Genomic DNA, 27216 nt, shown 5'->3' with positions numbered 1-27216 from the left:
CCCCATATCAGTCTATCAGGGACAGAGGGTGAAGCATCTCATTCAAAAACTGCTTCATGCTGATAAGGGGCGAAGACAGTCTGAGATAGAAGGACTGGTCCACAAGGACTACTGCAACATGTGGGAAGGCCAAAATATACTGGCCATATAAAGAAATATGCTTGTCTCACAGGACAGTCAAACGGCTGTCAGCTGTAGTCCCAATAAAAACAGCAGTTAGGTTTCACAGACCATTGTTAATTGTCCTCTCATCATTTAGAAACATTTAAAAACCTAAATATCTTTGGACGTGAATGTCTAGTAACAGATATATGACCAGGCTAAACACTCATTTGCTTAAGTCCCATGGGGTGCTTTTCCACTTCAGTAGGACACTTGTGATCATTGAAAAATGAGAAAAGAGATCAAAAAATAGTAATTGAACACATAGGAGAACCAGGAGACAGTGGTGTCAATGAAATTGAAAAGGAATAGTATCAGGAAGGTGAACATAATCAACAGTGTCAAATATTGCAGAAAAAAGAGATTAAAATGGATCAGGGTTAAAAAAAATCATAAGATTTGGTAATTCAGAGATAATGCAATGCCAAAGAAACTGAGGCAAGATAGAGATTAAAGAGTAATATTTTATTTGAAAGGGAGAATTTACTGGGACCAAATGATGGTTTGGTCCCAGGGCTGAATGAGACTATCGTCTCCAAGAATCCAGCAAACAATGTAGGTTTCAATGACATACACACACACACACACACACACACACACACACACACATACATATATATGTCTCAGATACAGGGGGTAGACAGTAGACAGATTCAGGGGTGGAGTCAGAGCACTGAGAGCAGGAACTAACAATCCACTTCTGACAGGGGACTAACAATCTGGTTTTGACAGGGTGGGGGGAGGCATGGGGTCTAATAAATTACAGAATGGAGAGAGACACCCAACATTCTGATGATGCCTAAGATAGAAAGTCTTTCTCTTTATGTGGATCATCATGATTAGGAGGAAGGGGTGGTTGAGCAGAAAAATTAGAAATTGAGGCAGAACAATTCAAGAAAATTGAGGCATGACAATTAGGGAAACTGAGACAGGACAATAAAAGAGAACTGTGGCACAACAATAATCAGTAGTTTTGGAGAGGTTAGTTTTAGTTGAATGATGTCAGAATCCTGAAGGAAGAGGGTTTAGAAGAAAGTGAGAGGGAAATAATTGAAGGTGCCAATTGTATAGTTTTATAAGCAGCCCTATTTAGGAGTTTAGTCAAAAAAGGGGAAACATAGAAGATGATAGCAAGTAGGCATGGTTGAATCAAGTGAACAATTTTTTAATATTACAGAGAAACATGCACTTCTTTGTAAAGAGGAGGGAAGGACTGAGGAGAAAGATTGAGGCTGAAGATAAAAGTGAGGACATTAGTGGGACCAGTTTGGCAGAGAAGTTAGAAGGCGATGAGAACAAGATTATATATTTTTATTAAAGCTTTTTTTTTATTTTTCAAAACATATGCATGGATAATTCTTTGACATTAGCCCTAGTAAAACCTTGTATTCCAATTTTCCCACCCTTTGCTCACCCCCTCCTCTAGATGGCAATACAATCTGATACATGGTAGAAATATATGTTAAATCCAATATACGCATACATATTTATATGATTATTTTGCTGCACAAGAAAAATAATATCAGACTGGAAAAAATGAGAAAGAAAATAAAATACAAGCATACAACAAAAAGAGTGAAAATGCAATGTTGTGAACCACAGTCAGTTCCCACAGTCCTCTCTCTGGTTGTAAATGGTTCTCTTTATCAAAAGATCATTAAAACTAGTCTGAATCATCCCATTGTTGAAAAGACTCATGTCCATCAAAATTGGTCATTGTATAATCTTCTTGTTGCTGTATACAATGATCTCATGTTTCTGCTCATTTCATTTAGCATCAGTTCATGTAAGTCTCTCCAGGACTCTCTGAAATTATCCTGCTGATTGTTTCTTACAGAACAATAACGTTCCATAACATTCATATACCATAACTTATTCATCCATTCTCCAACTGATGGGCAGCCACTCCATTTCCAATTTCTTGCCACTACAAAAAGGGCTGCCATAAACAATTTTTTGCATGTGTGTCTCTTTCCCTCCTTTAAGATCTCTTTGGGATATAAGCCCAATAGAAATACTGCTGGATCAAAGTGTACGCACAATTTGAGAACTCTTTGGCCATAGAGAACAAGGTTACATATAAAAGGGTTGCCCTGACAAGAAAAAGGGCCATTTAATGTTTTTTATTTCTTCTGTAATTTCTATTTTACCCTATCTTGGTACCTGGGTTCCCCTCAACTATTTAAGAATCATAGTTGTTTGGAGACTGTGGATATACAATCCACTTCTCATGATTCCTTGTGATTTCAATGGAGATTTTAAACATGTAAATACAAGGGAAAAAAGTTAACATCTGCAAAACTTGACAAATACCAATAAACATTAGCATTTCTACAAAGAACAAAAAAAGATGAATTCAAATAAAACTATCAATTGCTATTAAAGGTGGCTTGTTTTTAGTCTTTAATAAGTCCAAATGTTACTTTCAAACCTGTCTTGCTTGTCTATGTCTTTTTTCTGAACATTCTCTGTTCCTTTTTTTCCTCTTTAAAAATATTTTAATGCCCATCGTTCCCCTCCTTTTTCGCATCCATATAATGGTTTTATTCTACTTCCTCAATGTGCCCTAGTAAAAATACTTGTAAAAATATGCAGGGAAGCAAAACCAGTCTTCATATTAGTTACATCTGAAAATGTAAATCTACATCTTCTATATCGCAAATATATCAACTCTCTATCCAGAGGTAGAAATTATAGTCATTGCATTTATCAGTTTCTAATTCTTTCAAGGTTATATCTGTGACTATTTTGTTTTTCTAATTACATGCAAAGACAAATTTTAATATTCATTTAAAATTTTTGCATTTCAAATCTTCTATTCTGTTTCCTGTCTTCCCTTCCTAAGATAGTAAGTTAATTGATATAGGTTGCATCATTGTATAGCTGGGAATAGATAAATAATTTGTAGTTGATCATTGTACAATATTGTTATTGTGTACAATGCTGTCCTGATTCTACTCACTTCAGTTTGTATCAGTTCATGTAAGTCTTCTCAGTTTTTTTTTTCCTAAAATCTGCCTGTTTGTCATTTTTTATATTCACCATGGTTTTTCCATTATAGTCATATATCACAACTTGTTCAGCCTTTTCCCAGTTGATGGGCACTCCCACAATTTCCAATTCCTTGACACCACAAAAAGAGCTACTATCAATAATTTTGTATATTTGACTCTTCCCCATTTTAAATCTCTTTGGAATGTAAAACTAATAACTAATAACTAAGAAAGTTGCTCCATCAAAGTGTATGCATAGTTTGATGGTCTTTTAGGCATAGTTCTAAATTGTTCTACAGAGTGGTTGGATCAATTTACAACTCCAACTAAAGTGCATTAGTGTCCCAATTTTCCCCAAACCCCCTTTCTCTCCTTTTAAACAAGCTGAAAGGTATAGAGTGGTACCTCACAGTTGCTTTAACTTACAGTTCTCTAATCATTAGATTTAGAACATTTTTTCTAGTGAATATAGATTGCTTTGGGTTTTTTTTTATTTGAAAATTGCCTATCATTGGACTTTTATTAACTGGGGAATGACATAGTTTCCCCCTCCCAATAGTATTTTTTTTCAATTACATGAAGATAGTTTTCAACATTCATCATTATACTATTTTGAAGTTCAAAATTTTCTCCACTCTTTCTTTTCTCCCTCCCCAAGATAGCAAGATCCACTACTTTATTTCTCAGCAGTATTTTTGTTTTAATGATTACTACCTTGTGGCATATTTTATTTATCATAGCTAGTCCAGCTTTTTTTTTGGATTTTCCCCCATTAATTATTTTGAAATCCTTTCCTTTTTGTTTTTCCAGATGAATTTTGTTGTTATTCATTTCTTGCTCTATAAAATAATTTTTGGTAGTTTAATTGCTATAGTACTGAATAAATAAATAATTTAGGTAGAATTTTCATTTTTATTGTATTGGCTCATGCTACCCATGAGTAATTGATATTTTCCAGTTGTTTAGACTTGATTTCATTCGGTTAAAAGTGTTTTGCAATTGTCTTCATATAGGTCTTGGGTTTATTAGTTATATAGATACACAATTATTTACCACACATACACATACACACACACATATACATACTACAACTTTGATAAAGTTGTTAATTATTTAAAGGATTCTTAGTTGATTTTCTATATTATCCTACCATCTGCAAAGAGTGATAGTTTTGCTTCCTCATCGCCTATTCCAATTCCTTCTTGCTATGCCTAACACTTTTAGTATAATATTGAATAGCAGTGGTAATAATGGTCACACTTATTTCATCCCTGATTTTTTTGGGAAGTCTTTTAGCTTATTCCCCTTTTAGATAATGCTTTTGATGATTTTTAGATAGATACTATTTATCATTTTAAGGAAAACACCATTTATTCCTCTGCTTTCTATTTTCCCTAGGATTGGGATTTTTTTTTTTTAGAACCTATTGAAATATTATATGATTTCTGTTGTTTTTCTTATTGATATAGTCAATTGTACTGATGGTTTTCCTAATATTCAACGAATCTTGCATTCTTGATATAGATCTTAGCTGGGCATAGTGTATAATGCTTTTCGTATATTGTAATTGTCTAATTAATATTTTGTTCAAAATATTTTTTATCAATATTCATTAAATTGGTCTATTATTTTCTTTCTCTGTTTTATCTCTGAATCTATATCAGAACCTATTTGTGCCATAAAATAAGTTTGGTAGGACTCCTTCACCTATTTTCTCAAATAGTTTATATAGGATTTGAATATAGTGTTCTTAAAATGTTTGGTAGAATTAACTTGTAAACCAATAAAGCTTTTTTTTTTTTTTAACAAGGGAGTTTGTTAATGGTTTGTTCAATTTTCTTTTCTAAGATCAGGTTACTTAGGCATTATCTTTTCTGATCTGTTAATCTAGGTAATTTAATTATTCAAATACATTAATTTTGCTCAGATTGTCAGATTTATTGGCATATAATTGGGCAAAATATTTGTAATGATTATTTTAATTTCTCATTCATTGGTGGTGATTTCACTGTTTTCATTTTCCATATTGGATAATTGGTTTCTGTCTTTCTTTTTTTTTTAAATCTAATTTAACAAAAGGATTCTCTATTTTATTTTTTCATGAAAACAGCATATATATATATATACAACTTTTAAAAACTTTCAATCTTATTAAGTTCACCTTTGATTTTCAGGTTTTTCAAGGTGGTGCTCAGTTGGGGATTTCTTCACTTAAATACCTCATTCATAGAGCAGTTCATTCTCCCATTTTGTTGATGTAAGAATTTAGAGGGAAAAAAAATTCTCCTATGTACTGCTTTGGCTGGATTCTATAAATTTTAGTATGTTGTCTCATTATTGTCAATTTTTTTCTTTTTCTTTTATTAAAGCTTTTGATTGTTCAAAACATATGCATGGATAATTCTTTGACATTAGCCCTTGCAAAACTTTGTGTTTTAACTTCCTTCTTCCCTTCCCCCATCCCCTCCTCTAGATGGCAAGTAGTTTAATATATGTTAAACATGGTAGAAATTTATGTTAAATTCAATATATACATACCTATTTATACAATTATCTTGCTGCATAAGAAAAATAAAATCAAACAGGAAAAAACATTAAAAAAAGAAAATAAAATGTAAGCAAACATTAAAAGAAAAGAGCAACAATACTATGTTACAAAGAACACTCAGTTCCCACAGTCCTCTCTCTGGGTGTAGATGGTTCTTTACATCACAAGATCATTGGAAGTGGTCTGAATCATTTCCTTGTTGAAGAGAACCATGTCCATCAGAATTGATCATCATAATAATCTTGTTTTATGATGTACATTGATCTCCTGGTTATGTCCATTTCACTTAGCATCAGTTCATGTAAGTCTCTCCAGGCCTCTCTGAAATCAGCCTGCTGATCATTTCTCACAGAACAATAATATTCCAGAACATTCATATACTATAATTTATTCAGCCATTCTCCAACTGATGGGAAGCCCCTCAGTTTCCAGTTTCTTGTTACTAAAAAAAAAGGCTGCCACCATAATTTTTGCACATTTGTACCCTTTCCCTTCTTTAAGATCTCTTTGGTATATAAGCCCAGTAGAAACGTTGCTGACCTGTTTGTAATGGCTAGAAGCTGGAAAATGAAAGGATGCCCATCAATTGGAGAATGGTTGAGTAAATTGTGGTATATGAACATTATGGAATATTATTGTTCTGTAAGGAATGACCAGTGGGATGAATACAGAGAGGACTGGCGAGACTTACATGAACTGAGGCTAAGTGAAATGAGCAGAACCAGGAGATCATTATATACCTCAACAATGATACTGTTTGAAGATGTATTTTGATGGAAATGGATATCTTCGATAAAGAGAGCTAATTCAGTTTCAATTGATCAAAGATGGACAGAAGTAGCTACACTCAAAGAAAGAACACTGGGAAATGATTATAAACTGCTTGCATTTTTGTTTTTCTTCCCAGGTTATTTATACCTTCTGAATTCAATTCTCCCTCTGCAACAAGAAAACTGTTCGGTTCTGCACACATATATTGTATCTAGGATATACTGTAACCTATTCAACATGTAAAGGACTGCTTGCTATCTGGGGAAGGGAAGGAGAGAGGGAGGGGAAAAATCAGAACAGAAGTGAATGCAAGGGATAATGCTGTTAAAAATTACCCTGGTATGGGTTCTATCAATAAAAAGTTATTTAAAAAAAGAGAAAGAAATGTTGCTGAATCAAAGGGTATGCAGAGTTTGATAGCCCTTTGGGCTTCCAAATTGCTCTTCAGAATGTTTGGATCCGTTCACAATTTAACCAACAGTGTATTAGTGTCCCAGTTTTCCCACATCCCCTCGAACATTTGTCATTATTTTTATCTGTCATCTTAGCCAATATGAGAGGTGTATAGTGTTATCTCAGAGTTTCTTAATTTGCATTTCTCTGATCAATAGTGATTTAGAGCACCTTTTCATATGACTAGAAATGGCTTTAATTTCTTCATCTGAAAATTATCTGTTCATATCCTTTGACCATTTATCAATTGGAGAATGACTTGAATTCTTATAAATTTCAGTTAATTCTCTTTATATTTTGGAAATGAGGCTTTTATCAGAAGCTTTGGATGTAAAAATCTTTTCCCATTTTATTGCTTCCCTTCTAATCCTCTCTGCCTTAGTTTTGTTTGTGCGGTAACTTTTTAACATAATATAATCAAAATTATCTATTTTGTGATTAATAATGTCTTCCAGTTCTTCATTGGTCCCAAATTCCTTCCCCCTCCACATATCTAAGAGGTAAATTATCCTATGTTCATCTAATTTGCTTATAATAACACTCTTTATGTCTAAATCATGAGCCTATTTCAACCTTATCTTGGTATACAGTGTTAGGTGTGGGTCAATGACCAGTTTCTGCCATTCTAATTTCCAATTTTCCCAGCAGTTTTTGGTCAAATAATGAGTTCTTATCCCAAAATGTGAGGTCATTGGGTTTTTCAAAAACTAGATTACCATAGTCATTAACTGTTTTGTTCTTTGAACCTAACCCTATTCCAGTAATCAACTACTATATTTCTTAGTCAGTACCAAATGGTTTTGAAGACTGCTGGTTTATAATATAATTTTAGATATGGTACAGCTAGACCACTTTCATTTGATTTTTTTTTCATTAATTCCCTTGAAATTCTTTTGTTCTTCTAGATGAACTTTGTTATTATTTTTCTACATCTGTAAAATAATTTCTCACAAGTTTGATTGGTATAGCACTAACTAAGTAGATTAATTTAGGTAGTATTGTCATTTTTATTATATTCACTTGTCATTTTCATTTTATTTACTTGGGCTACATAAGAGCACTTCATAATTTTCCAATTGCTTAAATCTGACTTTATTTGTATAGAAAGTGTTTTGTAGTTGTGTTCACACAGTTCCTGACTTTATCTTGGCAGATAGACTCCCAAATATTTTACATTATCAACAGTTATTTTAAATGGAATTTCTTTTTGTATCTCTTGCTGCTGGACTATGCTGGTAATATATGAAAATGCTGATGATTTATGTGGATTTATTTTGTATCCTGCAACTTTGCTAAAGTTGTAGATTGATTCTTATAGTTTTTAGTTGATTCTCTAGGGTTCTCTAAGTATACCATCATATCATCTGCAAAGAGTGATAATTTGGTTTCCACATAACTTAATCTAATTCAATAGTGTTTGTACTTACAATTTTATTAATCTCCCTTTTTATTTTTAGAATTTCAAGTTTGGTATTTAATTGGGGGTTTTTAATTTGTTCTTTTTCCAACTTTTTTAGTTGCAAGCCCAATTCATTGATCTTTTCTTTCTCTATTTTATCCAAGTAAGTATCTAGAGATATAAAATTTCCCCTAATAACTGCTTTGGATACATCACACAAATTTTGGTATGTTTGCTCATTATTGTCATTCTCTTGGATGAAATTATTTATTGTGTCTATGATTTGCTATTTCACTCATTCATTCTATTGCATTAGATGATTTAGTTTCCAATTAATGTTTAGTCTATTTTTCCCTGTCATTTATTACATGTGATTTTTATTGCATCATGATCTGAAAAAAAGGCATTTACTATTTCTGCCTTTCTGCATTTGATTTTGAGATCTTTATGTTCTAATGTATGGTCAATTTTTTGTATAGGTACCATGAACTGCTGAGAAAAAGTATACTCCTTTCTGTCTCCATTCACTTTTCTCCAAAGGTCTATCATACTTAACTTTTCTAATATTCTATTTATCTCTTTAATTTCTATCTTATTTATTTGTGATTTGATTTACCTAATCTGAGAGAGCAAAGTTGACATCTCCCACTATTATAGTTTTGCTGTCTATTTCTTCTTACAGCTTTCCTAATGCTTCCTTTAAGAATTTAGATACTATGCCAGTTGGGGCATATATGCTTGTTATTGATATCACTTCATTATCTATTGTACCTTTTAGCAAGATATAGTTTCCTTCCTTATCTCTTTTAATTAGATCTATTTTTTTTTTTTTTTTTTGCCTAATCTGAGATCAGGATCACTACCCCTGATTTTTTTTACTTCACCTGAAGCAATAATAGATCCTGCTCCACAATTTTTTCTCTACTTTGTATGTATCACTCTGCTTTAAATGTGTTTCTTGTAAACATACTTTAGGATTCTGGCTTTTTATCCAGTGTGTTATCCACTTCCATTTTATTGGAGAGTTCACACCATTCACCCCATTACAGTGAAAACGAGTAATTCTGTATTTTCTGCCATTTTATTTACCCCAAATGATGTTTTTCTCTTTCCTTTCCCCCTTTCCCTCCTCCCCAGTATTTTGCTTCTGACCCCACTTCCCTCAAGCAGTCCTCCCCCTTTATAGCCCTTCTTCCTTTCTTATACCTTTGTCCTATTATTAAGTTTTCCCTTCTATTAGCTTTCCCTTTCATTTTCCCTTTACCCTCCCAGTTTCTTATAAGGTAAGACAAGTTTCTCTGTGAAACCAAATATGTCTAATAGTCTCTCTTTGAGTCCAATCTAATGAGAGTAAGATTCACACAATATTCATTCCGCTCTTTTCTTTCCCTCAATTATAATAGGTCTTCTTTTCCTCTTCATGAGATGTTATTTCCTTCATTTTACCTCCATTTTCCTTTTTCTAGTACAATCCTTTTTCCATCTCTAATTTATTTATTTTTTAATATTATGACAGTAAAATCAAATTATACCTGCACTCTCTATATGCATAAGGGAGATATAATTCTTAAGAGTTCTTTCCTTTTCACCTTCTCATGCTTTTCTTAACTTCTATATTTGGAGTCCAATTTTTTTTCAGTTCTGGTTTTTTCATTAGAAATGAATAAAAATCACCTGTATCATTGAATGTTCATCTTCTTGCCTGAAAGAAAATGCTCATTTTAGCTGAATTATTTATTCCTGGCTGCATCCCAAGTTATTGTGCCTTTCAGAATATTAGATTCCAGGCTTTTTTATCCTTTAAAGTGGAAACCACTAGGTCCTGGGTAATGCTGATTGTGGCTCCTCAGTATTTGAATTGTTTCTTTCTGGCTTCTTGTGTTATTGTTCCTTGGTCCAATAATCCTAAAATGTAGCCACAGTATTCCTTGGAGTTTTCATTTTAGGTCCTCTTTCAGCAGGTGATTGGTGAATTCTTTCAATGGCTACTTTATCTTCTGATTCTGGGATATCAGGGCAGTTTTCTTTGATTTCCTGAAATATAATGTCTAGGCTCTTTTTTTATCATGGTTTTCAGAAAATCCAAGAATCCTTATATTTTCTCTTCTAGATCTATTTTCCAAGTAGGAATTTTACATTTTCTTCTTTTTTAATTTTTTTTTGTTTTGTTAAATTGTTTTTTGATGTCTCATAGAGTTGTGCATTTCCATTTATTCAGTTCTGATTTTTAATGAATTATTTTCTTTAGTTCCTTTTGTATTTGGCCAATTGAATGTTTAAATGAATTGTTTTGTTCTATGGATTTATTTTCTGTTCCACAAATTCTGTTTTCCAGGGAGTTGTTTTCTTTTTTATATTTTGCAAATTCTGTTTTTCAGGGAGTTGTTTTAACATTTAGCAAATTCTTTTTCTTTTTTTTTCGGTGAGTTATTTTCTTTTTACATTTTGTCAAATCTTTTTTATAAGGATTTATATACTTTTTCTATTTCTCTAAATCTATTTTATATAGATCTTCAGATAATTTGTTTCCTTTTTCACACCCTCTTACAAAGTTCTCATCTCCTTTTCCCATTTTTTCTTCTACCTCTTTTTAAAGACCCTTTTTAACTTCTTCAAAGAGAGCTCTGTGGGATGGAGACCAATTTATATCACACTTTGAGTCTTCATCTGGAAACGATCTGCTTTTAATGATCTCAGGGTTTTAAATCTGTTCTTCTCTTTCACCATTAAAACTATCTATAGTAAAAGTTCTTTTTGCTTTTTTTTTTTGCTCATTTTTTTAAAGTAGAGGTCTGCTTTTAGGGTGAGGGGGAGATTGTACAAACTTTCTCTACAAGCTGCAATGGCTGTGCTAAGTCAGTGTTGACTAACTCCTGGTGCTGGGTGGGCATGGCTAGGTCCTGTTAAATTCTGGCATTTAGGGATTCACTATTTGTCTTTTCTATTTGTATTGGATTTCTTATAATTAGTCTGATGATCTACTGGCTTGCAACCAGGGCAAAGTAACTAATACTGCTGTAAATTCTTCTTGGAAGATTCTCTAGTTCATAAGGTCACACCACCCCAGGATTGTGTGCTGCCGGCAATTGTTATCTGTGCTTAGCCTGCTTGCTTTTGGCCTACCTTTCTCTGTGCTCAAATGAAACAGCCCTTTTCTTGAAATCTTCAAAATTACCTCTCAATATCCGTGGGTTCTATCACTCCAAAACCATTCAGAAGCTGAACTTGCTTTTAGTGTGAGGGTCATGGGGAAAGCTCAGAAAAAGACATGTCTTGAATCTGCTATCTTAGCTCCATACCCCAAAAGTAATCTCTGTTGTCATTTTCTTTAATGAAATTACTGGTTATTTCTATTATTTGTTCTTTGATCCAGTAATTCTTTAGAATTAAATTATTTAGTTTACAATTAATTTTTAATCTACCTTTTCACTGCCATTTGTTGAATCTTATTTTGTTGCTTATGATCTGAGAAAAATGCATATAATATTTCGGCCTTTCTACCACTGATTTTTGATGTTATTATGCTTTATCACATAGTTTTGTGTAGATACCAAGTGCTTTATTCCCTTTTATCCCCATTCAGTTTTTTCCAAATATCTGCATTTTCATCAAAAAAAATCAAATTAAAGATTTACCTGCTTTTTCTCACCATAAATCCATTTATTAGCCCAACAGTTATCTTACTGTCAATTTTTTAACCTCACTTTTAACTTTTAAAATTTCCAAGATTGGTATTTAATTGGGAATTTTTAATTTTTTCTTTCTTTCTTTTTAGTTGCATACTCAATGTATTTATCCTTTTTTAAATTTTATTTTGTTGATGTATTTACAGACATAATTTTCCTGTAAGTACTGCCATGACTTCATTTCATAAAATTTGGCATTTTATCTCATTGCTACCATTTTCTTTAATACAATTACTGATTATTTCTACAAATTATTCATTGACTCACTCATTCTTAAGGAGTCGAATGTTGAATGTTCTATTAATTTTTAATCTTTCTTTTATTACACATAATTTTATTGCATTTTGATCTGAAAAGGATGCATTTAATATTTCTGCCTTTCTACATTTGGTTGTGATATTTTTATGCCCTCATATAGTTTTTTTTTTCAGAAACCATTTTTATGAAAAAATAGGTATGTTCTGTTATACTTCCATTCAATTTTCTCCAGAGGCTTATTATAACTAACTTTTCTAATATTTTGCTCACCTCCTTAACTTCTTTGCTGGTTTATTTTGTGGTTAGATTTTTCTGTTTCTAAGAAGGGAAAATTGAAGTGTTTCACCAGCATAGCTTTACTATTTCCTCTTGTAATTCACTTAACTTCTTTTAAGAATTTTGATGCTATTCCAGTTGTTGCATATATATTTAGTATTGACATTTCCTCATTTTCTGTGATACCTTTTAGCTATGTAGTGTCTTTTATTATCTCTTTTAATTAGATGCATTTTTGTTTTTGTTTTGTCTGAAATCATAATTGCAATCCCAGATTTTTTTTTTTCAGATGAAACTTCAGATATTTTGCTACAGTTCTTGTGTGTGTGTGTGTGTGTGTGCTTTAATTATTTTTCTTAAACAATATATTGAAGAATTCTGGTTTTTAATTCACTTAATTTCATTTTTTTGTGGGGGATGAATTAATTCCATCCACATTTTACAGTTATGGTTACTAACTATATTTCCATCTATTTTCTTTTTTCTTCTATTATTCTTTCTCTCCTTTCATTCTTTTCCTCTTCACCAGTGCTTTGTTTCTAGTTACTGCCTCTCCAGTTTGCCTACTGTTCTGTTAGTTCCCCCACCTTTACTTAAAGTCATTTGCTACTTTCTTGTAGAGTAAAGCATATTTCTATAACCAATTGAGTGCATGTTACTCACTTTTTGAGCCAATTAAGTTAAGAATAAGGTTTAAGCAATCCCCACATGATCTCCTCTTCCATCTTCTTTTTCATTGTAAAAGTTTTTTGCATCTATACATATAATTTATCTCATTTTACCTCTTTCCTCCCTTCTCTTATCAGTATAATTCTTTTTCTCACTCTATATCATCATATCAAAGTTGCCTTATACCCATTCTGCCTCTGTATACTTCTAACTCCATTAATAGTGATACAGTCCTTAAGAGTTACAAGTATCACCTTCCCATTTAGGGACTCTGACACTTTGGCCTTATTGAATACCTTAGGTTTTCTCTTTTTTCATGTTTGTGTACTTCTCTTGAGTCTTATGTTTGAAGATCAACTGTTTTTTTTTTTTTTTTTTTTTGGTTCAGCTGTGGTATTTATATTAGGAAAGCTTGGAAGTTTTCTGTTTCATTGAATAACCACTTTTCTTCACGGGAGGTGCGGGGAGTAGGGTAGAAAAGAAACATCTCTACTTTACTGGGTAGGTAATTCTTGGTTGTAGTTCTTGCTACTTGCTTTCCAGAATATCACATTCCTTGCTCTTTGTTCTGGGACAGGACATGAAGGTGTTTAGCGTTTTTTGCCTCTTGCTAGCCTGGGGCCAACAGGAAGATGGGGAGTGTTGCTTTGATGCTGTAGAGAGCCTAGAGCTGTACAATGACCAGATTATTCATCTTGTATTGTATTGATGCTACAGAGGACTTGTACTTGGAGTCTGATACTGCATTATGGCCCATATGGAGCCCATTTTTACCTGGCATTTTCTAGAGAGCACAGGATATAGGGAAACAGAACTGGCTTCTTTCCTGGTGCTGTTCTGAAGTCTTTTGGGAAGGAAGAGAGGTGAGCGGGTCACTGACCTACACTGGGGCTCAGTGCTTCACAATGGCTTACTGAAGCAATGCCTGGAGCTGACTTGCCAGAACACTGTCTATCTGGTCTATCTACCTGTGTGAGAGGGAGATCTTTCCTGCGATCTTCTAATTTGTCTTGGACTGGAAATTTTTTTTTTAATTCTGCCTTTCTAGAAATGATTTAGAGATACTATTTTATAATTACTGGAAATGAATTTGGAAGAGTTCTGGCTATTTCCTGCTTACTTTGCCACTTTGACTTCTGGGAAGGGTTACTTACATTTCTTTATAATATTGTAATTATTACATTATTCTGTAAATTATTGTAATTATTACATTATTCTGTAAATTATATTCTTAGTTTTATTCACTTTATTTTGCATCAGTTCATTGATATTTTCCCTGTTTTCTCTGAATCCATTCTTTTTGTTATTTCCTATATTAAAAAATAAACAAATTCAATTTTTTATATTAATTCATTTAATCATTCCCATTTGATGGCTATCTCTTTAGTTTCTTGTTCTTTAATATAGGAAATACTGATTCAGTACTCTGTGGTAGCAATAAACTAGAAACCAAAGAGACACTTGTTGATAGGGAAAAGGTTCAAAAATGAAACAAAACAAAACATGGTATATTCATGTAATGGAATATTATTATGCAGTAAAAATGATGCATATACAGAATTCAGAGAATAATGGGAAGTCTTACATGAACAGATACAGAATAAAATAAATAGAACTAACCACAATAATGATAACAATGTAAATAAAATTATTACTAAAAATGTTAAATTCTAAGAAATAGAAAAGCTAATGAAGCAATCAATGTAAAAATAAAGTAAAATGAGATAATGAAATATATCTCTTGCTTCAAAAAAAAAAGAAAAATAGAGTACTGCTATGACATAATATTGAATATTTAATAACATGATTTCTGCATCAGACTTTTTTGCTTAATTGTTTTTCTTTGTTCAAAGAATAATTCAGACTTGGGGATGGGGTAAACTAACATTCTATAAAAACGAAAGATCTCAAATTGCATTTTTTAATAAAGGGATTGTAGAAATGAAATTGGTTTATCAGATTCTCAAAACAAATTGATTTAGGGAATTCATATAAGAGGGAGTCTACTGACTATTGGCATTATTTCTATGAAGGGATATAGAATACTATTATTAGAGAAGAATTCTAAGCCATTTTAATTCTTTTTTTTTTATAAAGAAGAAAACTTTGGCCCTATAAAAAGAAGTGACTAGATCAAGATAACATAGCTAGCCAACATTTGAAACTTGTTCTTATTACTCCTGACCCAGGGCTTTCTGCTACATTCTGTAGCATCCAACATAACTTTAGGAGAAAGGGGATAATAGGATAATGGATGGAGCACATTCCATAAAGAAGAATTACAAATCATAACCTTGCATTTTATAATGTATCAGTATGAACTATAAAATCACATTGTTATAACTCAAAAAATGAGCAGTTAAATACATTTGAGATTCTCTTTTTTTTGTATAAATGTATTGATGACTTATTAACTAATATTCCTTAACAAGAATCTTTTCCCATTTACTTAAGTGATTTTCAGTTATGCTAGAGTTTATAACTTTAATCAACATGAAAAGAAGAGGCAATGTTTTGTGGCAACCAGTCTTCACAAGCACTGGCAATTCTGCATAATTTATTGGCATGTCTATAACCTAATGACAAGTGAGGGATATAAATTCTATTTGTATCTCTTCTGCAACACTTTTAAAATTTCCTGATTCTCCACCTTTACCTTTATATGAAACAAGCCATTTATCCTAAAGCAAACTAAGCTACCAGCCTATATGCCTGCTCTATTATCTGTTATTTATCCCACAATTCTGACGCTGTACCCTGTAACAATGTCATCACCTCTGATGACAATAGCTCTTGGATGATATTTGTTTTCCACAATCCTAGTTAAGGGGATTATTTAATGAAGCTGAAATCTGCATTACTTAACATTACATCACTTGACATAACATTACAGTATTATTTAATATTAAAAAATTTAAAAATGATGCTGGGGAATTAGGTGCCCTACTCTCATTATTGTTAATGGTTCTTGCTTACTTAATTCCCTGTTCTGTGTGATAAAAATATGGCTCCAAGTCTAACTTCTATGGAAATGAGCCCACCAATATCTGCATGGAATACACTATATCTTAGATATAAATAACTGCAGCTATATTCTTTGTGTTCACAGAGAATAACTATGACCCTGACTGGAAAAGCAAAAAATAAATGGTGGTGACTTCATTTTAACAATGAAAAGACATCAGAATAGCTATCAAATAGGGTTTAAGGACTTTCACATTTCTATTTTAACAACAGTGTCATATAGAATTTATATAGAATTTTACTCTTTCAAAGTGATTTCACTTCTTGTTTCAATTGATTTTCTGAATATTCTGTGAGTTAAATGGCACACATTTTACATATGAGGAAATTAAGAGTCTATGCAGTAGAATAATTGATATTTACACAGAAATTTAAAGTTTTAAAGTATTTTTCACATTAATTATTTTAATCCAAAAATAATCCTGTGGGAAAGGTACCTAGTAGCAGTGAGTTGATATACTTGACAGAGTATTGGACATAGAGTGAAGAAGTTTCCCACTCAAATCCTTTTACCTATTAACTTTATAATACTAGGCAAGTTCCTTACTCTATCAGCCTCATTTTCTTTATCTGCAAAATGGGCTTTTAACAGGACCTACTTGACAGAATTTTAGTAAAGATCAAATAAAATATTGTACATGAAAATGTTGTACAAAATTTAAAGTGTAAATAGGATGATATTTCCCACTGAAGAAATTGAGGCACAAAGCAGTTAAACAACTTGCCCATAGTCACAGAAATAGTAAGTTTCAAAGGTAGGATTTGAACACAGATGTTCTTGACTCAGGTTCAGCACTTTAGCCACTATGTCATACCAGGTCATGTGATTGATAGATGGTGCACTTGGGAAACTTGGGGTATATTTTCACATACCAATTCTGATATTTTTTCTCTACATTACATAAGTATTGTGATACGGGAGCCATGTGCCAGTGGCTGCTGGAGGTCTAACTCAGATCTGTAGAATGGATCTCTTCATGTGAGGGGATGATGATGATTCAAGGAGACTGAGAGGCAGTTGCTGTTGTCTGAACTCCCTACTGAGAGGTGGTTGTGTTGTCTGATCTCTCTGCTCTTCCCTCTGCCTCCAATTTATTTCATTCCCAGCCCACAAACAATACCTGTGTCAGTAAAGGCTGCTTTGCAATTCCTTCAGATGTTACAATTCATACTTATGGAGGCTCTTGGAGAATTGACCTGCCCCTTCACTTAGGCATGGTCCTTAATATGTAAATTCCTCAAATCCTGAATCAGTCTAGTGAAGTAAATCATATACTAGACTAGGATTCCAAAGACTTAGATTCTAGCTCTGCTCTTTCATGAACAAGCTGTATTGTCTTGAATGTCATTTAACCTCCATGTGTCCTTGTCAATTAAAGTGGAGACAATATGTACTCTGCCAACCTTTAATATTTGCCTGTGTATGTATATGTATCAAATAAAATTCTCTGTAGAAGGCAACATGTTGTAGAGTGAGGAATAAAAGGGGGTGAGTCAAAACTATTTTCAAATTCCATCTTGAGGTTAGGCATCTCCAAACACTCAATTTCTTAATTTATGAAATGAAAGTATTATATAAGACTCCTTTTTATCTCATTGAATCTAATTATGTGTGAAAGTTTTTCTTCAAATATTTTATTATTGTTATTATCATTAGGAATTTCTAGTTCTTGATTCCTAATGAGTACTTAGCTATAATATCTTTTTAAAATTTTAAAACTTTCTTATAGAAACTGGGTTCATTGATTTAAAGGACAAAGGGAGAAAGGATTGGGATATTTGAAAGCTTTGGCAGAAATGGTGTATACTAAAAATTAAACAACAGGGATATATCAGTTTAGGGACATGTTACCATGGAATACCAATCTATGCCATGTGAACTCCAACTCTTGGAGAAGCTATCCCTTTAATAAAATTCTGCTCAGTTTTGGATCAGGTAGTAGAGATTTCAGTTTGTTTTACTCCATTTTAGACATTCATTCATATAAAACAACACAACACAGCCATTACTGGGATGTTTTAGAGAATATCTCAGACAAAGAAAGCCTCTCAGAGAAAGACTGAAGCTCAGTATTGGGAAAAGGCAAGATATTCACTCTTTCTATTCTGTTAAAGTCAGTATCAATTGTCCTTTCTTAGCCATGTAAAAATAAAATTCTCCTTGCTCTTGCAACAAAAGGAAAGAACTCTGGGACCTGAGTTATATGGTATACTGTTTTTCTACTGTCCTTTTCTCCTACTATATGTTTTGAGCATCTAGAATGAGAATATAGATTCTGCTTTCCATTCTGATGAATAAATTAATGAAAGAACAATTATATTCTAAGAACTATATTAAGTGTTGATATTACAAACAGAAAAAAATAATATGGTCATTGCTCTTAAAGAAACCACATTTTAACTGGTGGAGACAGCATTAGTAGAAGGGTCAGCTGCAGGGAAAATGGAAATATCTGGTGGTTCCTCCAATCCAAAATGGCAGATAAATACATAAAGAAGACTAGATGGGACCTTGTGGAGCAATAGTAAGGCAGCTGGGAAGACTTACTTTTCCACCATGATATCCTACTCATTCAAGTGTTGTGAATGGGCCATATCTCTATCCCATGAGCTAATGAGAAAGATAGTGGATTCGAGATTTAGAGAGCTACAGAATTCTAAGTAAATTAACATATAAATAGGGTGGGTCCTGTCAGCATATGTCCAGAGGAACACCTATTTCCTAGATAGATGGCATTGTGGTGGCTAGGGTGAGGGACTGGAAGAGTTCACTGTAGCTTCTTTGTTAGGTGTATTTTTAAAAATTTGATACTCATAACAACTTACTGGGTATAAGTGATATTGTTAGTCTCATTTTATAGGTGAAGAAAGAGAGGCTGAGAGGGGTCAATTGACTTGTCCAGTATCACACAGTTTGCAAATATTTGAGCCTTGGCATGAACTTAGATTTTTAACAATAAGTGTCTGTTTCTCTGTCTACTGATCCATTATGCTTGTGCAATATGGACAAAGATTTTAATGACTAAGTACAGAACAGTGATAATCCTTAAATCCTGAAAGAAATAGTTTTAAAATAAATTTAAATTTATTTATTATTCAAATTTTATTTATTTAAAATAAAATTAAAACATTTTTGCTTCACAAAACCTCTATTATTGAGGGAGTTGATGCATATCACTGAGGTAGCTGATGATCCAGTAGATAGAAAACCTGGAATCAAGAAGAATTGGAATCAAATCCACCCTCAGCCATTTATACTGTGTGACTCTCAGCAAGTCACTTAATCTCTACTTCCTCCCTGCCATTTCCTAACAATAAAATAATAATAATAATAATAATAGCATCTCCCTTCCAGGGCTGTAGTGAGGATTGAATATGATCATATTTGTAAAGTGGTTAGCAAATAATAGGTACTATATAAATGTTTATTCCCTTCTCTCTACCATGTAATTAATTTACTATTAATGTTATCTGGGTTGAAGTCAGTGGATTGCAATTAATAAGCATTTGAACAAGTTGAAAGAACACTGAACTTCAAGCTAAAGGTCTTGTGTTCAAATCTCAGTTTTGTCATGTATGACATAACGATGTGCAAATATTTTACCTTTCTTGGTTTGTTTTCTGTGAAATATAAGAGTTGATAATAAGTAGTATGGTATAATAGGTTGGTAATTGAAGTTGGAATCTTCAAGAACTGATTTCAAATTCTACCTCAGTAGCTACATAACTTTGGCAAATTATTTAAATTCCTCATCTGTAAAATGAGTGACTTGAACTTAATGGCCTCAAAAGTCCCTTATAGCTTCAAATCTGTGTTCCTATGGGTACACAGAAAATTATTCCATGAAAGATGGCACATCCCTAACTTTAAAGGGAGACATAAAGGAAGACACGTGGACTCTTTCATTCAATGCTTCTGGATTTTATTATTAGTCAGAATCTTGAGCTCAAGAGACCCCTGCCTTGAAATTGTCTGACATTTCTCATGTTCTTAGCTTTACTTCACTCATATGTGGTCAAAACAAGTTCCAACTTTTATGAACCCTTTTTTTCCTCTTTTGTCTCGGCATCCAGGGGTTTTCATTGTCTGCCTGAAAGAATTTTACTCTCATTTTAAGTATAGTTCATTGCCTGGTGAGGGCCTATTTTAGTGACCCCTGTAGCCAAAACTATCATACATATGCTCGTTATTGCACTACAACACGACACTGAAGCTTGCCCTGTATTCTATTTATTGATACATTATACAACTCTATTTTATTCTCAGGATCTAATGAATTCCCCTTGCTTAGCTGGTTGGGGATACCAAGGTGGTAAGGGCATTCTTGGAGTTTCACTCAGGAAAGACAGTCTCTTGTTTGAAGGGAAGCTACCCTAACTTGTTTTTAAAGGCTTTAGCATGATTCTCACTTCTGTCCTTGCTCTTCTGACCTAGTGGTTAGAAAAATATTTTGAATGATGGGTAATATAACTTATTCTATGGTAAAGTCAAATTTGCTTGAAGAATGAAAAACTAAGTTTATGCAAACTTTCTACCACTTGCATTGGGGTATTTTAGAAGTTAGAATTACTTAAGTTGAAAAGCTTTCACTGGCTCAAACACATATTGCATATAATACTTTTTATTCTCACTGGGACCTGAACTGACTTGGAGGGGGAACAATGACTATTATTAGAGCATCAATAGAGAAGGAATAGAGTTTCTGAAATTTTTAGAGTCTAGTGTGATTTTGGGGAGTAGAAGAAAGACAATGTGCCTATTTAGAAATGGACTCTGATAATTTATTATTCACTTTTAGGAGGAAAGAAACAAAAACTTATTCAGTTTTTGTTTGTTATTGTTGTTTTTAATGTAATATGGTACGTTTTCTAACTGGGACAATTTTATTGATCAAAAAAGGCAGAAACAAAGATAGTTGCATTAGCAACATCAAAAAAAGCATCCCTCAAATAGAAAAGATATTCACTCAGAATAAAAATAGTCTATTCTTTTTCCAAGCATCTATTGCACATAAGATTGATAAGGACTTGAATAAATTTTGATACCTAGAAGTATTTGTGGATTCCAGAACAACTGAGCCTTGCCTATTTGTACCTTAAATAATAATGTTTCATCATATGATAGAAGCAAGTTATTTCACAGAAGAGACTCTGCTTTGAAGCAATAGGATTGGTTGAAACCAAACTTTCAATAGTTAACACTAGACCTGTGAGTGCAAAAAGTTTTTAGGACTGATTCACAGGAAGATCTCAGAGTCTACACTACTATCTGCTATTTGGAAGTTGTGATAGGAGGAAATGCTTTGATACTTGGATGGACTGACTGGAACAATGCTTCCCTCATGACAAAGAAATAAATATCTGCAAAAACAAATGATACAAGGGTGGAGCCAACATGGCAGAGAGGTAGAAGAGAGTGTGATTAGTCCTTTTCACAAACACCTGCATTGTTGTTGTTCAGTTACTTTTTATGATAATTGCTTTGTAAAAAGTAATATTTTGGAAAAGCTATTTTTCTTATTTCTATTTTTAAAAATTTCCCTTAATATTTCCAGACTACTTGCCCTTCAAAATCAAATTTTGTAGTATTTTATCTAGATCTATAAAAGAATCCTTTATGAGTTTTATTAGTATAGTAGTTAATTTATAATTTAATGTAGGGAGTTACATCACTCTCAGAAATATCAATTCTTGAATTTCATATTATAATAGCCATTCTGTATCTTGAATCATGAAGACTGGCTTTCTTCCTCTCATTTTTTTATGATCATTCACATAAGCTCTTTAGTTCTCTACTGTCTCCTACTTCCCAAGGTGATAACTTTCCAAGGAACTCTATATGCCCTTTGCTGGTATGGGATTAAGATTTCTGGGGAGTGGAGCCAAGATGGTGGAGAGGACACACACATCTATCTGAGCTCTCCTTTACCCTAAAACTAATTTTTATGAAACTCAGCCTTGGAATTAGTGCTAGACTGTCAAAACTGATGAATATTGGGAGTCAACACATTACCAACAGAAGATAATCTCAAAATTCACCAGAAAAGGTCTGTTTTTGCTCACAGGCAGGGATGGAACCAGGCTAAATTAGGAGCAGAATTAGGCAGGCAGTGAGAGCATAGGAAATAGCTCACAGCTAAGCAGATCATATGAGGGTGGGGAGTGGTTTTTGCTGACTGAAAATTTGTGGGGAGAACTTTACCACAGTGTCAGCTACTCGGCTCTGGCAGTAAGCCAGTAGATAAGTGGAGAAGCTGTAAACACAGGGGGTAAAGACTATAACTCCAAAATGCTAGAGTCTTTCAGGACCTGGCCATATCACCTAGCATTGGGAGGAACTCAGCACAATCTCAATGCACAGCCAATGATGCCAGCACAGATACTGACCACAGTGCAATGGACTTTAACTATAGATAGATTCTATACCAAAAGAGAGCAGACTTCAAATCCTGAGGAGACTAAAAGCAGATTGTCACCAGATGAAGCCACAAATGGTGATATAACCTGGTTCCCATCACACAAGGCTCTCATAGAAGAAGTTAAGAAGGCTCTTAAAGAGAGCTAGAAGAAAAATGGGAAAAGGAAAGGGAAGCTTTGCCAATGGGTCTGGATAAGTCTTGTAAAGATAGAGTGGAAAAAGAAATCAACTCCTTGAAAAACAGAATTAGTGAACTGAAAAAAAACGAAAATAATTCCTTAAAAAATGAAATTGGTGAAATGGAAAAAATAATTCCATAGAACAAAACAACTCATTTAAAAACTAAATCGGACAATTAAAAAAAGAAATAAAAAAGTAAATGAAAATAATTCATTAAAAATCAGAATTTAACAAATGGAAACAAATGACTAGAGGAAACAACAAGAATCAGTAAAGCAAAATCAAAAAAATGAAAAAAAGAGAAAAAATGTTAAATACCTACTTGGGAAAACAACAGACCTGGAAAATACAACTAGGAGATATAATCTAAGGATTATTAGACTCCCTGAAAATCATGATGAAAAAAAAAGAGCCTAGATACTATTTTTCATGAAATCATCAAAGAGAACTGCCCAGATGTTATAAAAACAGAAGGTAAAATAGACATTGAAAAAATTCATTGATCATATACTGAAAGAGATCCCAAAATCAAAAATCCAAGAAACATTGTGGCTAAATTCCAAATCTATCAGATTGTTATGGGCCAGAACTTGAAACAAGATACTAAGTGGAATTGGGGAGACAATGTTTAAATCAAGTTTATCATTGATTTAATCCTAAAACAAATAATGGTTTCCTAGTGGTATAATGATTGGTTTGTACTCAGTGTGAGGCAAATAAGGAGAAGCTCTCAGGGCCAGAAAGGACGGGTGCACTAGAGGCTTTTGGAGGCTGAGATAGATTCATCCCATCGTCCACCTTTGTGGTGGCTGCAGGCTAAAGAACAAACCCTTGGAATTTGGAGAGATTCAGAGAGCAGAGAAGGAGTCAGGAGCTCAAGCCCACAGAACCAAGGAGAGAGATAGGGCTCTAGGAAAGTTAACCAGGCTCTGGGAAAGGAGACAAGACTTGGAAAGAGACAATAAAGAATTTGGACTTTAACAGCTGGCTGCATTTGTGGTGATTACTGAACTGAAATGAAGGCTACCTCCAGAGACCCCAAGAAAACCTCAAAAGAGAACATTACATTTTAAAGAAAATATTACATCAAACCAAGGAAAAAATACTACAAGCAGCCAGAAAAACAAAACAAAACAAAACAATTCAAACACAGAGGAGCCACAATAAGAATTACTCAGGATCTAGCAGCATTTATATTAAAGGATCGAGGGGCCTGGAATATGCTATTCTGAAAGGCTAAGGAAGTTGGTATACAGCCAAGAAGAATGTGTCCAGCCAATCTGAGCTTTTTCTTCCAGGGTAGAAGATGGACATTCAATGAAATAGGTGAATTCCATTTATTTCTGATGAAAAAACCAGAACTAAACAAAAAGTTTGACTTCCAAATATAGGACTCAAGAGAAGAATAAAAAGGTAAAAAGAAATCTTGGGAAATATATTTCTGTTATGAGTATACATAAAGAGAACATATATAATTTGGCTTTACTGTTATAATATAAAAAAGAATCTAGAGGAGGAAAGGAAATTGTACCAGATAAAGGGAAAAGTGGAGGTAGTACATCTCACAAAGGGGCAAAGGAAACCTATAATATCTGAGGGAAAGAAGGCAGGGGGGTGAACATAGTGTGAATCTTATTCTCATCAGAATTGGCTCAAAGAGAAAATATTAGATATATTCAATTTACAGAGAAACTTCTCCAACTTCATTGAAAAGAGGGAGGGGGAAAGTGAAAAGGGAAGGAATAGGCTAAATAGAAGGGAATACAAAAATTGTAAGGAAAAGGTTTAGGAAAAGGAGAGGGACTCTAAGTGGGATATCCTAAAGAGGGAAGACTGCATGAGGCAAATGGTGTTCACAAGTTTAATATTGCAGAAGTGATAAGGGGGAAAAGAAAGAGAAAAGCATAATCTGCAGTAAACAAGATGGCAGGAAATACAGAATTAGTCATTTTAACCACAAATGTAAATAAGGTAAATTCCCCCATAAAGTGGAGGCAGATAGCAGACTGGATTAAAAGTCAGAATCCTATAATATGTTGTTTACAGGAAACATACTGGAAGCATGGCAATACATAGAGAGTAAAGGTAAAAGGCTGCAGCAGAATCTACTATGCTTCAGGTGAAGTAAAAAAAGCAGGGATAGCCATCCTGATCTCAGATCAAGCAAAATCAAACATTGATCAAATTTAAAAAGATAAGGAAGGAAACTATATCTTAGTAAAGGGTAGCATAGATAATGAAGCAACAACAATATTAAACATATATGCACCTAGTGGTGTAACATTTAAATTCCTAAAGGAGAAATCAAGAAAGTTGCAAGAAGAAATAGACAGCAAAACTAAAATGGTAGGAAATCTAGGAAATCTCAACCTTGCACTCTCAGAATGAGATAAACCAAACCACAAAATAGACTAAAAAAAGAAGTTAAAGAAGTAAAGAGAACATTAGAAAAATTAGGTATGATAGATCTTTGGGGAAAACTAAATGGCGACAGAAAGGAGTACACTTTCTCCTTGTCAGTTCATGGAAACTATACAAAACTTGATCACATATTAGGACATAAAGACCTCAAATTCAAATTCAGAAAGGCAGAAATAGTAAATGCATCCTTTTCAGATCACAGTGCAATAAAAATTACATTCAATAAAAAGTATTTGGAAATACTCTCATCCTAAAGAATGATGGGGTGAAACAGCAAATCAGACACAATTAATAATTTCACCCAAAAGGATGACAGTAATGAGAAGTCATACTAAAATGTGTGAGATGCAGCCAAAGCAGTAATAAGAGGAAATTTTATACCTCTAGAGGACTACTTCCATGAAATAGAGAAAAAGAAAATCAATGAACTTGATTGTAATTAAAAAAAAGCTAGAAAAAGACCAAATTAAAACCCCCAATCAAACACTAAACTTGAAATTCTAAAAATAAAAAGAGATAAAATTGAAAGTAAAAAAAAAAAAAACTATTGAATTAATAAATAAAACTAAGTTGGTTCTATGAAAAAACCAACAAAATAGATAAACCTTTGGTAAATTTGATTAGAAAAAGGAAAGAGGAAAATCAAATTGTTAGACTTAAAAATGAAAATGGAGAAAACTAATGAAGAGGAAATTAGAACAAGAGTTAGTTACTATGCCCAACTTTATGCCAATAAATTTGATAACTTAAATGAAATGGATGAATACCTGCAAAAATAAAGATTGCCCGATTAACAGAAGGGAAGTAAATTGGTTAAATAGTCCCATTTTAGAAAAAAGAAATAGAACAAACTATCAATCAACTCCCTAAGAAAAAATCCCCAGGGCCAGATGAATTTACATGTGAATTCTACCAAACATTTAAAGAACAATTAACTCCAATGCTATATAAACTATTTGAAAAAATAGGGATTGAAGAAGTCCTACCAATTCCTTTTATGATACACATGGTACTGAGAGATAAACCAGATAGGATGAAAACAGAGAAAGAACATTATAGACCAATCTCCCTAATGAACATTGGTGCAACAATCTTAAATAAAATTCTAGCAAAATGATTACATTAAATCATCCCCAGGATAATACACTATGAGCAAGTAGGATTTATATCAGGAATGTAGGACAGATTCAATATTAGGAAAACTATTAACATAATTAACTATATCTATAAGCAAATTAACAAAAAAAAAAAAGATCATCTCAATAGATGCAGAAAAAGCATTTGGCAAAATCCAATACCCATTCCTATTAAAGTCAGTAGAAAACATAGGAATAAATGGATTTTTCCTTAAAATAAAACAGCATCTATTTAAAACCATCAATAAGCATATATGTAATGGTGGTAAACTGGAACAATTCTGAATAAAATCAGGAGTGAAACAAGGGTGTCCACTATCACCATTACTATTAAATATTGTATTAGAAATGCTAGCTTTGGCAATAAGAGATGAAAAAGAGATTAAATTAATTAGAGTAGGTCTGGAGGAAACCAAATAATCATTCTTTGCAGATGATATGATGGTATACTTAGAGAACCCCAGGTATTCTACTAACAAAGATATTAGAAATGATCCACAACTTTATCAAAGTTGCAGGATACAAAATAAATCCACATAAATCCTCAGCACTTTTGTATATAACTAACAAAATTCAATAGCAAGAGATACAAAGAGAAATTCCATTTAAAATAACTGTCAATGTTATAAAATATTTGGGAATCTATCTGCCAAAGGAAAGTCAGGAATTATATGAGCAAAACTACAAAACACTTTCTACACATATAAAGCCAGATCTAAACAGCTGGAAAATATTAAATGCTCTTGGATAGGTCAATTGAATATAATAAAGATGACATCCCTACCTCAACTAATGTGTTTATTTAGTGCTATATCAATCAAA

Source organism: Antechinus flavipes, chromosome 2, assembly GCF_016432865.1.
Source record: "Antechinus flavipes isolate AdamAnt ecotype Samford, QLD, Australia chromosome 2, AdamAnt_v2, whole genome shotgun sequence".
Taxonomy (NCBI): domain Eukaryota; kingdom Metazoa; phylum Chordata; class Mammalia; order Dasyuromorphia; family Dasyuridae; genus Antechinus; species Antechinus flavipes.
This window is presented reverse-complemented; position numbering follows the sequence as displayed.